Raw genomic sequence first — 13,161 nt, forward strand, 5'->3', positions numbered from 1 at the left:
ACAATTATGCTTTGATTTAGTATGGTGGTTTAAAATGATTTGGACTTCATTGTCTTCCCTCCCTATTCCCAATCTGGTTACAAACTTGTATTCCATACTATGTATGGTAGATGACCTTTCCTTCCCCCTTCTCCTCCCCACCCCCAATGAAGAGCAATTTTTAAGACTTAGCTTTGAATACACAAGTCAGTCCCAGCTGGGGTGCTTAATTCCAGGCTTCTAAAGAGGCATTTTGTTTTACTGTGACAGAATATTCTGCAGTTGTTTAAAAGTGTACAGTCCCTGCAACTCTCCTCCTTTTCTATATTGGTGGACTTTACTGGGAGAATAGTAGTTGTGGGAGCTGGTAAAGCTTGTAAGTCCTGTCTGTTCTACTGATAAGGGGGAGCTTCTTTTCATCTAGTTGGGAATTGGGCACTTCTCAATATCTCCGTGGCAAGGGCTCCGTACCATACATATTTGTATAAAATGAGGAGCTTATACACCTGGGTAAGGATTTTCCCCTGAAGTAGGTGTGGTTTTTTTCTTAATCTCGTACTCAGGCAGGTGTATACACACTGGTATATAATAAATATTGCAGTCAGGAAAAAGACTTTAAAATGTTAAGGCTGTCTACACTAGCACGCTTATTGGTAAAACTTTTGTTTGTCAGGGTGTGAAAAGAACACCCCACCCCGCCTGACACAAGTTCCACAGACAAAAGCACCGGTGTAGACTGCTCTATGTCGGCAGGAGACACTTTACTCCTTGTTCTTTTTGCTGATTCAGACTAATACAGCTACCACTCTGAAACCTGACATAGCTACTGCCACTTGTTAAGGGTGGTTTAATTTGGATGGCAGAAGAACTCTCTCACACCAGCATAGAGTGGCTATAGGGGAGACCTTACAACAGCACAACTGCAGTGGTACAGCTGTGCCACTGTAAGGTCTGCAGTGTAGACATAGCCTAAGATTACAAAGTCAAGCACTCAAATTTCTGGAAATGCCAGAATTACAGCTGCCTGTGCAAACCTTAATTTGGCCCCCATTGTGCATACAGTGTAATTGTAGCTGTGTTGGTCCCAGTGGATATAGTGTATTTAGATTATCAGAAAGCCTTTGACAAGGTCCCTCACCAAAGACTCTTAAGCAAAGTAAGCAGTCATAGGATAAGAGGGAAGGTCCTCTCATGGATTGGTAACTGGTTAAAAGATAGGAAACAAAGGGTAGGAATAAATGGTCAGTTTTCGGAATGGAGAGAGGCAAATAGTGATGTCCCCAAGGGGTCTGTACTGGGCCCAGTCTATTTAACATTCATAAATGATTTGGAAAAAGTGGTAAACAGTGAGGAGGAAAAATTTGCAGATGATACAAAACCACTCAATAGTTAAGTCCCAGGCAGACTGTGAAGAGCTACAAAAGGATCTCTCAAAACTGGGTGACTAGACAACAAAATGGCAGATGAAATTCAGTGTTGATAAATGGCAGATGAAATTCAGTGTTGATAAATGCAAAGTAATGCACATTGGAAAACATAATCCCATATAAAACAGTGGGCTCTAAATTGGCTGTTACCACTCAAGAAAGAGATCTGGGAGTCACTGTGGATAGTTCTCTGAAAAATCCACTCAGTGTACAGTGGCAGTCAAAAAAGCAAACAGAAATTTGGGAATCGTTAAGAAAGGGATAGATAATCAGACAGAAGATATCATATTGCCTCTATATAAATCCATGGTACGCTCACATCTTGGATACTGCGTACAGACGTGGTCTAGATAATACTTAGTCCTGCCATTACTGCAGGGAACTGGACTAGACGACATCTCAAGGTCTCTTCCAGTCATGATTCTATAAGCATGAATGGAGCACTGAAAGTACTTGGGGCCATCAAGGGTCCAGTACAGGTCACAAGGGCCATGAGCATCCCTAACTGTAGGGTGAGGCTTTGTATTTTACAAGCAGTTGATGCTCTGAGCAGAGTATCTAAGGCCCAATTTTTTTTTACTTTCTGACATAGGTTTTAGTAATTGCCTATGACACAGTATCTAAAATCATGAGTAAAGGAACTTCTTACATGTAGTTTGAGATCTAGTGGGTCATACAGCTCTGGTCTCAACATTGGTTCCAGAGTTTATTGGACACCTTTAGGGCCTAATTCTCTTTGGATCTTTGGTCTCTGTTTCCCCTTGGGCCTGAGACTACTGCTTACAAAGTCCAGGTCTTTTGTCCTTTTCTACCATGTAGAAAGGGATTTTCATGGAAGAGAAAAACAGTTTTGCCAGATTCTTTTTCATCCAATAGAATTGGCAAAAAGCCAAAAATGTGCTGGTTTTCCTTCAGTTGTGAATTCTCATTTTCTCACCGTTCTAGTTAATACTGGTGTCACACACCCCTACTGATGCTATTGCCAGGAATGGGAGCATGGATTCCAGGTGCTGAAGGTAATTTCTAACAGTCTGATCTACCAATCCAAAGCCCTATGCAAATTAGGAGGATGTTCTTTTGTTTTCAGTATGTTTCCTTTCAACTGCTGTGAGGAGGAGGCTCAGGGTAGAGTGGACCAGGAGGCATGCAGATTGCCCACAAGCTTTCTAAATCTTCATTTGTGTGTCTGCCTCATGGAAAGATGAAAGCCAGGCTACTCAGCATGCAGATGGTACTGCAGGTTGGCCTACAGCTGAAAAATTATAAGGCGGTTTTTACTTGGCTGGCTAGAAACTTCTCCAGCCCTCTTGTGAATAGAAATGTTTTTTTCCTTTGAAAACAAAGCACAGTAACTTATTTAGCAGCATAAAATGTTGAGAATGTAGAAGTTTTTAATTCAGTTTTGTTTTTTGTACCAGCAAGGAGAATTTCTAAGACACTCACGTCTGATATGGGGCAGAGTGGCACCTTTTATTCCTTAAATGGCACATGTTACAACAGGCTTAATATTAAAATGGCAGAAAATCTTCTAAAACAAGCATCTTTGTGTATTAAACACAATATTAGTTTTTTAAATTGTTATTAATGAATTTATAGTTAAATTTTAAGTGCCCTATATGGAAATAATTGTAAACTCGTGTCTATATTTGTTACCATAGTGGGAGAATAATTTCTTTCTGTCTAAATTTGAACTCAATGAGAAAACATATAGTGTTACATGGACACTATAATCTTATGGCATGGCACTTTAAGAGTCCTTTTGCATTTTGTCTGTTTCTTTAAAGGGCTTCCTTATTGTCTCAGGCTCCCCTGGAAATGCAGTAAGGATTCCTATCACATCTCAGTTGCCATGGCAACAGCAGTCTTTCCCATAATGAGCTGCATCATCTGAACTGATGTCACAGCATCATGCAGCAGGTCACACAAGGCACCTCCTAGTATTGCATCCCACAGATGTGCCGTAAACATCAAAAGAGGATGGTTTGAACAGGAGATGGTAAGTGCTAAATGTAGGCTTGTTTTTAATTGCACCACTGCTTTCCTGATTTTGTACCAGTCTCTTCTAAAATTAGAATGTGTGGGATTTGCCTCGTGAAAATGGGTTTTGAAGAAAGATGTTGCATGCCTAAATATCTTTTTCAGACAGTTAGATTAAGACAAAGGCCTACAGGAGGCACAGCCAGCTAGAAATATTTCAATGATTCTTGCTGTATTTGTGTATGGTATCCTGAGGATCACTACAGAATATATCTGAATTTCACATCTAAATTATTGTTATAACACTATGATTTTTCTCTGAAATAGAACATATAGCTGTTCGCAATTATAGTGTCACAAAGGTAGAATAATCCTTTCCCTCCTTCTTATATTGAAGAATTAATATTTTCTGTAGCACTTTTCTTTTAACTTACGAACTCTTCTGTGGTGTGCAGTGTGAATATTATTATTTAATTTCACTGGGTTTTCAATAATATGGCAGTACACAAAAATAAGCAGTTGGCACTGTATTGCTTTGAAGTGGTTCTGTTCTATACTATGCAGTTGGTATTTTAAAAACAAAACAATGAGACACATTTTTTGAATTCTGTCATCCCTTATCAAGTATTTATTTTGAAAGCCTGAAAGCTTCCAGCTGTATCACTGAATTCCTTACGTTCCATCTCTTTTTGTTAATAAACCGTAATATGTATTTAGTGGATCTAAGATATACTCTTTATTAGATGTAAAAACAAGTCTCTCTTCTCTGCTGCAATTGCAGTAAAAGGTGTAGCCAAAGATTTAGGCTTTTCAAGTGTTGCTGATCTTTTCATTACATGAATAAAACAGAGTATGAAAAATTGTGATTGCTCCCTCTGCAGGTATGGGGAAAATATATATACATTTTAGGACACCATCGACTGAATTATAACACGATACCTGCAAAATTTAGAAACTCTTCATAATGTCTAATGGCTTCTATTTTGTATCATAGTCTTGATTCCGGCAGCCACGTTGATTTTACTTAACTTCCAAGTTAATTTGTTCTATCCAAGCCAGTCAATGTTAATTCTTTGTTTTGTTTTTTTGAATGTTTAGATGATTAGAAGCAAAGAAAAGACCAGACCCATGTCAGTTTAATTGATCAATATAATATGTCCACCAGGAATTAGGGAGTGGTCTCTGGCTCTGCGTTGCTCAGCTTTAGTTTGTATTTCAAAAGTATAGCAGGAAGGAATAGCAACCACTAATCTTTTAGTGATGTTCATCGATATAAAGGACCAAAAAGCATTAAATATGAAGCATAAAACCAGTACATGTAATCAGATCTGATTGCTTTTCATAGGGACAGGCATGATGGTCTCATCTGGCACTAGCTGAAATGGAGCTCCTAGCTTTTAATTAGACCGTCTGCACTGCATCATATACACTATTTCCAGTGGGGTCTGAGCATAATATCTTTTGTGTTTAAACTGCAAAACACAAAAAGGTAGATAATTATTATAGTGACATTGCTTTACTTACTGTGATTGTTAAAATAAATTGTGGTGGTTTTATGGTGTAAAAGGAGTAATCTCGAATCACTGGGTGTTCAATATGCACACTCAGAAGGTATGAGTTAGCAAGAGGAAGAGGGAGGATGCTTGGCTGGTGGCTGAATTATGGAAATTCTGGTGAATAATGCATTTTTGCTAACAACTTTTGGGGATCAATTCATGCCTTAACATGCATCATCAGCATGGATGTAATTAAAGGTTGGTAGAGAGAGAAAACATCTTAGGATTGGATGAAATACATGACATTATTAGTCCATTCTTAGATGTATTCTTCAGACTTTGCATATAATGATTTGCACTGTCACTAGAATTTGTCAGGACTAGACTTTCCGATGAATGATAGAAAATAGTTTAGGGAAACCAAGTCCCGTGAAATTGTAAAGGAATGGATGATGTATAGTGCAGATGATTTTAGGATTTTTCTAATAATTTGAAAATTACATTTTTCAAAGCTTTTTTCTCTATTTCCCCCTTTTCTCCCTCTCTCCCCCCCCATATCATTTGTTTGCTTTGGAAACACCCACTGACATATGATATTGTATGACAATGCTGGCTTCTTGGAACAACACAGCCAGTGCTGATCTCAGATCCAGCTGAATATCTTAATTAGTGAGGTTTTACTGTTTATTTAATATATGCCCTAGAGGGTGGGGGGGGCCGGGGTAGGGCTGTGTGTGTGAGAGAGAGAGAGAGATATGTGAGGGAGGGGGCACCCGTTGGTGAGAGTGGTACTAAAGAAATAGAAATTTTCCTTCCCAACAATCTTGGCTCTTTTGCTGTAGAAACTTACTAGAAATAACACAATTCTGGTTGTTGTTAAGGTATAATGACATGATCAGAACAATAAAACCTGTTTCCAGCAGGGATCAAAAGCCGCAAACCTAAGGGTGCTTTCAATTTTGTTTCCATTGTATCCTTTTGTTCGTAATTCCTGAAACAAATAATGTTTGTAATCAGAGAGATTCTTAATAGAATCTGTTTAAGTGCCTGAATTTGGACTGTTCTGGAAGTGAAAAATCCTGCCTATATCTGCTCATAGAGTGGTGGTGGGGGACGGGGGGAGCTCTCCTGTATTAATGCTAGAGTTCTGTGCACGCTTGTACAGTGAGGTGTGGTGAGAAACGGAGATATCACCTAAAGCACTTGCAGATTTAATTACTTCTCAAGCTTTATCTTGGTAAGAATGTTATTATAGAACATTAATTTTAACAATTGCTATGCAACATGGAGCTGAGTGCAGGGGGTCAAACAAAAATCTGGCTCCTCCCAACCCAGCAGTCATACAGTCTGACAGACCAACTCCAGCGTCAATGCACACAAGATCGACACTAGTCAGATGTTTAGGTCAGCAAGTTGTAATGCAATTATCATGCCTCACATGTAGAACAGACTTCCCCGCCCCCCACCGCAGAATCAACATGGAAGGCACGTGTGCTCCAAAGCTCCCATCCCTGGATTTTATTTTATTTTTATTTTTTGCAGAGGGCTGTCTTCTCCTGATTGGCCCAGGAGACCATCCCTAGAGTGTAAACTAGAAAAGGAGGTTGGCAGTGAATTGGTCAAATGTTACGTTCAACAGCAGAACCCAAAGCTGAATCAAAATTGGTGGTCTTTTTCAAAAGTGAGCACAAGTTCTATTAAAGACACTGAGATTTGTACTCCTAAGTCACATAGGCACTTTTGAAAATCCCTCCCAATGTCTCTTTATTTATTCACCCCTAATATAAAATTAATTGCTGAGCTATGTAAAAACTGACAGGCTTTGAGGCCTGAATTTTCTAGGTTCTGAGTGCCATTGACTTCATTGGGAGCTGCAGATGGTCAACAGTGTTGGTATTCAGGCCCCTGTATTTAAGAAAATCATTGCTCCATATGAATTCATACAGGAGTCCTGGTAATCCACTGCTTCCCTTCTACAGTAGACACTGAATTGATATTGCATTGTGCTGTATGCCTCGTGTTATAATGAGGTGAGTGTACACTTATGAGACATTGATATTAGCCATTTATTTAGAATATCATGTTTCAGGATAAAATATATGTTTAATAATACATGGATGCAAAGCGGACTGTAAGGGTTCATCCTAAAACTAATTATCCCTGGGCATTTGAGAAAAATCTTTTAAGGGCAGAATTCTCCTCTCAGTTGAAGAGCAGAATAGGGAGGCTGAGGTCCAGTGAGGGGAGTTTCACCCTTATATGAAGTCTATGTTCATACACTTTTAAATGGACATATTTAATGATAGAGCCATTAGGATGCTTTCCCCTTTCCAGGAGAGCCAGTACAGGCAGCCACCTCCCTTATTAAACAGGCATACATGCGCTTAATCAAAAAAGAACAGGAGTACTTGTGGCACCTTAGAGACTAACAAATTTATTTGAGCACAAGCTTTCGTGAGCTACAGCCCACTTCATTGGATGCATAGAATGGAACATATAGTAAGAAGATGTATACATACAGAGAACATGAGAAGGTGGAAGTAGCCATACCAACTATAAGAGGCTAATTAATTAAAATGAGCTACTATCAGCAGGAGAAAAACTTTTGTAGTGATTATCAAGATGGCCTATTTAGGCAGTTGACAAGAAGGTGTGAGGATACTTAACATGGGGGAATAGATTCAATATGTGTAATGACCCAGCCACTCCCAGTCTCTATTCAAACCCAAATTAATGGTATTTAGTTTGCATATTAATTCAAGCTCAGCAGTTTCTCGTTGGAGTCTGTTTTTGAAGCTTTTCTGTTGCAGAATTGCCACCTTTAAGTCTGTTACTGAGTGACCAGAAAAGTTAATGTATAGGGCAGAGGTGTGGGCTGGTCTTCAGTATTCTTGAAGGATGGCTAAATCTGCTGCATATCTAGAGAGACAGGCACTGAGAGAACACTTGGAATTTCTCTTCTGCTAGGGTCAGATCATTGTTTGTGTTAATTCGTCAGCCCTTTTTTATAGGATTTTCAATTTTATTATATGTAATGAGTTAAATTCTCATTTAAAATAAAGGAGATGGTATTTGTTTACCTATTTAACCAAATCTGTGTGTGTGTCTTGTAAATTTATTTAACCAGAATTGTATTCTTAATTTTGAAAATTGAATAAATAACATCCCTTCTGGTGTATTGGGCACACAGGAAAATGTCAGGTGCTGATAGAGCCTTGTCTACCTGGATAAAATTATGGCTTGTTGCTAAAAAGCCTTAGGAAAAGCTGTGGATTGTGGGTATGGATTGCCATTAGGCCTCTGGGAAAAGGAAAGACTGTGGTAGTGCAGAAGCGATACCTTTTTTTCTGCCCTATATAATGATCTAATTATTGGGTTTGAAATTCTTTGACTCCTGGGAAGTTTGAATCCCAGCAAGGCTGACTCAGCTCTTGATTCTTCTAGGTCAAAAAATTAAGTACTCTGCAGTTTACTATGTCTGGGGCTCTCGGACAAGACACTCGAAAGAATGAGCTTGCTCTGATCTGCATAGACACTGAAGTTCTAAAGGCACACGTCAGATAAAAGATTTGCCCTGACATACTGGCCAAATTTTCTTCTCCTTCTCCCACAATGTGTGGTCCATCTGCCACCCTACAAGTGACTTCATTTCAGTGGCTGAGTGAATGAATATAGATGTGATGTTCTCATACAGATCTTGAGATAAAAGGTACTTTACATTTGTAAACTACTTTTTGCCAGTTCATGGAATAATCACAGCATCCCAAAAATAATATGGGTCTTTAGAAAATTGAGGATTGAGGATGGGTCTTATGAATCTGACTCTGCTAATGTTTTAGGGCCTGTTCCTATAAAATGCTACATGTCTCCTGGAATTGTGATGAGCACCTTCTGTTCAGGAGGCATTCAACACACCCTATCCCACCCCCACCCCCCCAGCCAGGACTGGGCTCTGAAGTAGGGGTAAATGCTATAGAACGCAGCATAGTTTGAACTGTAGCTCTTTCACTGTTAATTTTTTTTAAACAGCCTCTTTTGTGAAGCAGAATGCAGACACCGAAATGCCTGACTTTTAAAAAGCAAAGGTGCAGCAATTCAAAGGATTGCCTCATAGACACCAAGTATATTCAGTCTGTATTTAAAATAGCTACCATTTTAAAATGTCATGTTTTACTTGGACAAAGGCATATTTCAGCTGGAGGAGCTGCAATCATCCTTTTAGAAATCGCTGTGTAATAGACTTCCCAGCCCCACGATGCAGAGTCCTGTGACAGCTGACACACTTTAGAAAGAGAGGCTCGATAGCATTAGTCTGTACTAACAGAAGTGTTAACATTCTGTTGGGGAAGTGTCCAGCCAAGACACTTCCCCAAGGCAAGTGTACACAAGTCCAGGCTCCTCTAATCCTGCTTCCAGTTTATACCTATAAAAATTGTTTTAAGAGATGCCCTTTGCTGGTCATGCTGTAAGCTGTCGTAGTTTCAGGTGTAGGATGCAGACATGAAGTTTCATGAGGAGCTGTCAGATGATATTGATTGTTTACAAGCTTATTGTGTGGGTAAAATAAAGCAGGCCTGCAGCTGGCTATGAAGCAAATTGTTTATATTTCTCTTTCTCTTCCTTACCCTTGACCCTTTTTGTATTTCTCCCTTTGCTATGAGACATCATAGGATGGTCAGGGATGCAACCCCATGCTCTGGGTATCCCTAGCCTCTGACTGCCAGAAGCCAGGAGTAGACGATAGAGGATGGATCACTCAGTGATTGCCTGTTCTGTTCATTTCCTCTGAAGCACCTGGCACTGTCAGAAGACAGGAGACTAGGCTAAATGGGTCATTGGTCTGACCAAGGATAGCCTTTCTTCTGTTCTTAGGCGGAAATACCTCTTTAGCTGATGTCAGACAACCCTGTAGTCAAGTCTGAACCCTTAGCCTTAGACTGGACCCCCCCAAGGGGTCTACCTTGCACACTGCATCAGATTCATACTTCTTGTGCTCACCTTCAAGGCCCTGTACTGCTACTCCCTAGCCTACATGTCAGGCTAGTCACATACGCTTCCTCCGTGTCCCTTCTGTTCTGCCAGGCTCTGTACCCTCATTCTGCTGCTCCTGTATTTGACTATTTTTCCATGTGTGAAATGAAATCCCTGTCCTACTTCACTGAGCCACTATCCTCTCCTCATTTAAATTCCTCATAAAAACACACTTCTGTGAAGTCCACAAGAAGTGAGTTTACACAATAGTTCTGGGTGGGAATACTGGCAATGCTGGGGTTACTGCTATTTGTATTCCATTAGTATATAAACACAACAACTGAGGCTGAAATCTGTTGTGCTAGATGCTGTATGTACACATAATAAGAGATGATCCCTGCTCTGAACAGATTATAGTCTAAACTGGCAAAATAAGAATTATTATGGTCCCAATTTCAGATATGGGGAACTGATACATAGATATAATAAATAACTTGCCTAAGGTCCAACAGGAAGTCTGTGGCAGAGCTGGGAAAGGAACTTCTGAATCCTAGTACAGTACTTAAACCATAAGATCAACTTTCATCTCTGCTTTCCTTCCTTTGCTCCCCAATCTGTATTTCTCAGTGTGTCCTTTCTTTGATAGCCTTCTGGAGTGTAAACTCTTTGGGGCAGGTGTTGTGTTTAGTTTTGTGTTTTATACAGGACCAAGCTCATTGTTTAAGTACTAAACAAATGATAATATATCCCCCTTGTTGGCTGGAAGTGGCCATTTAATATATTTAGTTTTGAAACACAAAGTAGATAAATAGTTTTGTAATAGGTTAGCAAGAAAACACACTAACAACTTTGATTTACTATTTCATAATCAGTTATAAAGCACTTACCTTTTGATATGACAGTGATAATAGTGATAGAATATTCACTGCCAGGAGAATTGAAAGAGTTGTAGGAGAGATGGCTAAAAAAAGTAGATTAAAAACATTGTATAGTGAAATGCTATGTTCATTAGAGAGGAAAAATGATTAATATGTATTGCAAAGGGCAACCTTGGATGTTTAGAACTCATATTGAGAAAGGAAGTGTTGAGTTAGAAGACGCATTGCATCCATGTCTCTGCAGAAGACCTCCTGAGATTTTTGGACAGCCCTTGGAGATGGGCTGAATGAACCTCAATAACTAGAATTTCATCAAAACAATGGATTATTAGATCAACATTCCCATTTTCTTCTACTTCTGGAGTCAATACTGGTCAAGAGTAGATGTACCAGTTACTTTTATAATTAAAATAATCTGATCTTCTTTTCTAAAATTTTTCAATGCAAGAAGTACTTTAGAGACACTTCAATAGAAACATTGGCTAACAATAGTGGTAGTAATAAAATAGTGCCCACAACACTTGGATAAAATGTCTGACAAGAAGCAAAACAACTGAGATTCAGATTTGGTTGACAAATTTATAATCTTATAATGTATTTACTGAGTAAGGTATTCATCGGGGAGGGCATCTTAAAAATTGGCTAGCTACGGTAGTTATCCTTGCATCTACTCCTACCTACAATTTGAGCTACAATAAAATCTACTCTGTCTGCAACTATCTCACCCATGAGAAGGTAAGGTCCTAATCACTTTTGAACATATTTTTTATCAACCAGCAAGTGTTTGTTGCATTCTTCTTACACAAGTCATGCTGACTTTCTTTTAAAAATATAACGAGATTCTGTTAAAACAATAAATCACATTCATATTGCAATAGGAATAGAAATGCAGCTTCTGAGAAACTAGACTGTTACAAAGCAGTTTTCAGCATGTCTGGTATACTGTTACCCAAGCAGTGACACAGCAGATATGAGAGAGATGCCATTGTAAAAGTCAGATTTGTTAAAATAATTATGGTACACTTTTCTACGTTCTTAATGTATTTACAGACTAGTTCTTTTCCAAAAATTCACTTTGTGTTTTGTTAGGACTTTGACCATAAAATCACTATCTGGTTTTTAGTTTATTTTTGCTAAATGTACAAGTTCTCAATTTTGAGAATGAACTGGAGCATTTCCAGTTTCTGCAGAGGTTCTGCCAGTGAGGGTCAGACAGTGTTTCTGCAACTTCTCTGAATGTCCATTCGTATTTGAAGATAAAAGGAAACAAGTTTGATTCTCCAAATGTAAATGCATGTGTTAACAATGAAATAGCTTCCCTGAGTGAACCTTTAAGTACCTTGTAAACCACGGTTTCTGATTGCTAAGTCTAGGAAGCAGGTGATATTCAGTGTAACTTCAGAACTGTCCTAAATGATGATGATCAATTTTATCCCATTGCTCCTTCCATATTAACTTCAATTTCATCCCTAGGTCCCACCTAGGGGATTTATTTCCCTTCTTTGTAACTTGGAAACCTTTTCTAGGAATGGAGTGAAGTGTGGGCCTATCCTCTGCAGGTCTCTTTTCTTCTTCTCCTTCCTTGAGGGAGATGGGAATTCTGTTTGCTAGAGTGCTAGGGGACTGAGCCTAGAGCACTTGTCATGAAAGCTGGGGAATGGCTGGGTCACAGAACAAGCAGAAACTAGATGAATATTTAATCTATGGGCCCATCCTCCCGTAGTGGAGATTTGGTAGAAGACACACTGCTAGCACCACAATGTTGAAATAGGAAAAGTAATAGGCAATTTAAGGCTACATGAAACTCCCTCCCCTACCATGACTTCCTGTTTGATGACAGAGAATTTGAACTTGGATTTGCCACAACAATCAGTTATTTGGGCCCTGTCATGTTAAGTGTTGTATAAATACACTGGTTTACACTACAGAGTTAGGTTGATGCAAGCTGCTTTGTGTGGAACTCACTGTGGAAGTGTCTTCACTTAAATTTGACTCCTGCTGATATAAGCACCTCCCTACTCTGATTAAATAACATCACCTCTCCGAGGGGTGTAGAGTCACAGGTGATGTAATTAGGTTGATGCAGTGTCTGTGTAGGCACTGTATTGCTTGCGTAGATTGTTACTGGCTGTCCCACAGTGCCCCAAACTGACAATAGAATTGATGCAAGCACTCCTGATGAGGATGCGCAAGAAGACAAGTGTGTGCACGCACATGACTTAATAACCGCTGTATGCTGATGTAAGTTAGGTCAGCATAATTTTGTAGTGTAGATGTGGCCTATGTCAATTAAAGGAGTCTTCCATTGACCTAGTGCTGTTTACATGGGGATTCAGGTCAGCTTAACTACTCTGCTCAGGTGTGTGGGTTTTCCACACCCCTGACCAACACAGTTAAGCTGCTGTAATTTTCTCGAGTAGGCCAGGCCTCAGT

The 13,161-nt window shown here is 39.3% G+C and overlaps 1 protein-coding gene across 1 annotated transcript in view; it reads left to right on the forward strand.

The window, feature by feature from the left end:
* Nucleotides 1-3,194: 3,194 nt before the first annotated feature.
* The window catches only part of AKAP6 (A-kinase anchoring protein 6), a 391,946-nt gene continuing 381,979 nt past the window's right edge, over nt 3,195-13,161 (forward strand). The window contains 1 exon segment of the mRNA XM_038407981.2: nt 3,195-3,402. The gene's annotated coding sequence lies outside the window, so the exon portion shown is untranslated.

This window comes from Dermochelys coriacea, chromosome 6 (genome assembly GCF_009764565.3).
Source record: "Dermochelys coriacea isolate rDerCor1 chromosome 6, rDerCor1.pri.v4, whole genome shotgun sequence".
In the NCBI taxonomy this organism is placed as follows: Eukaryota; Metazoa; Chordata; order Testudines; family Dermochelyidae; genus Dermochelys; species Dermochelys coriacea.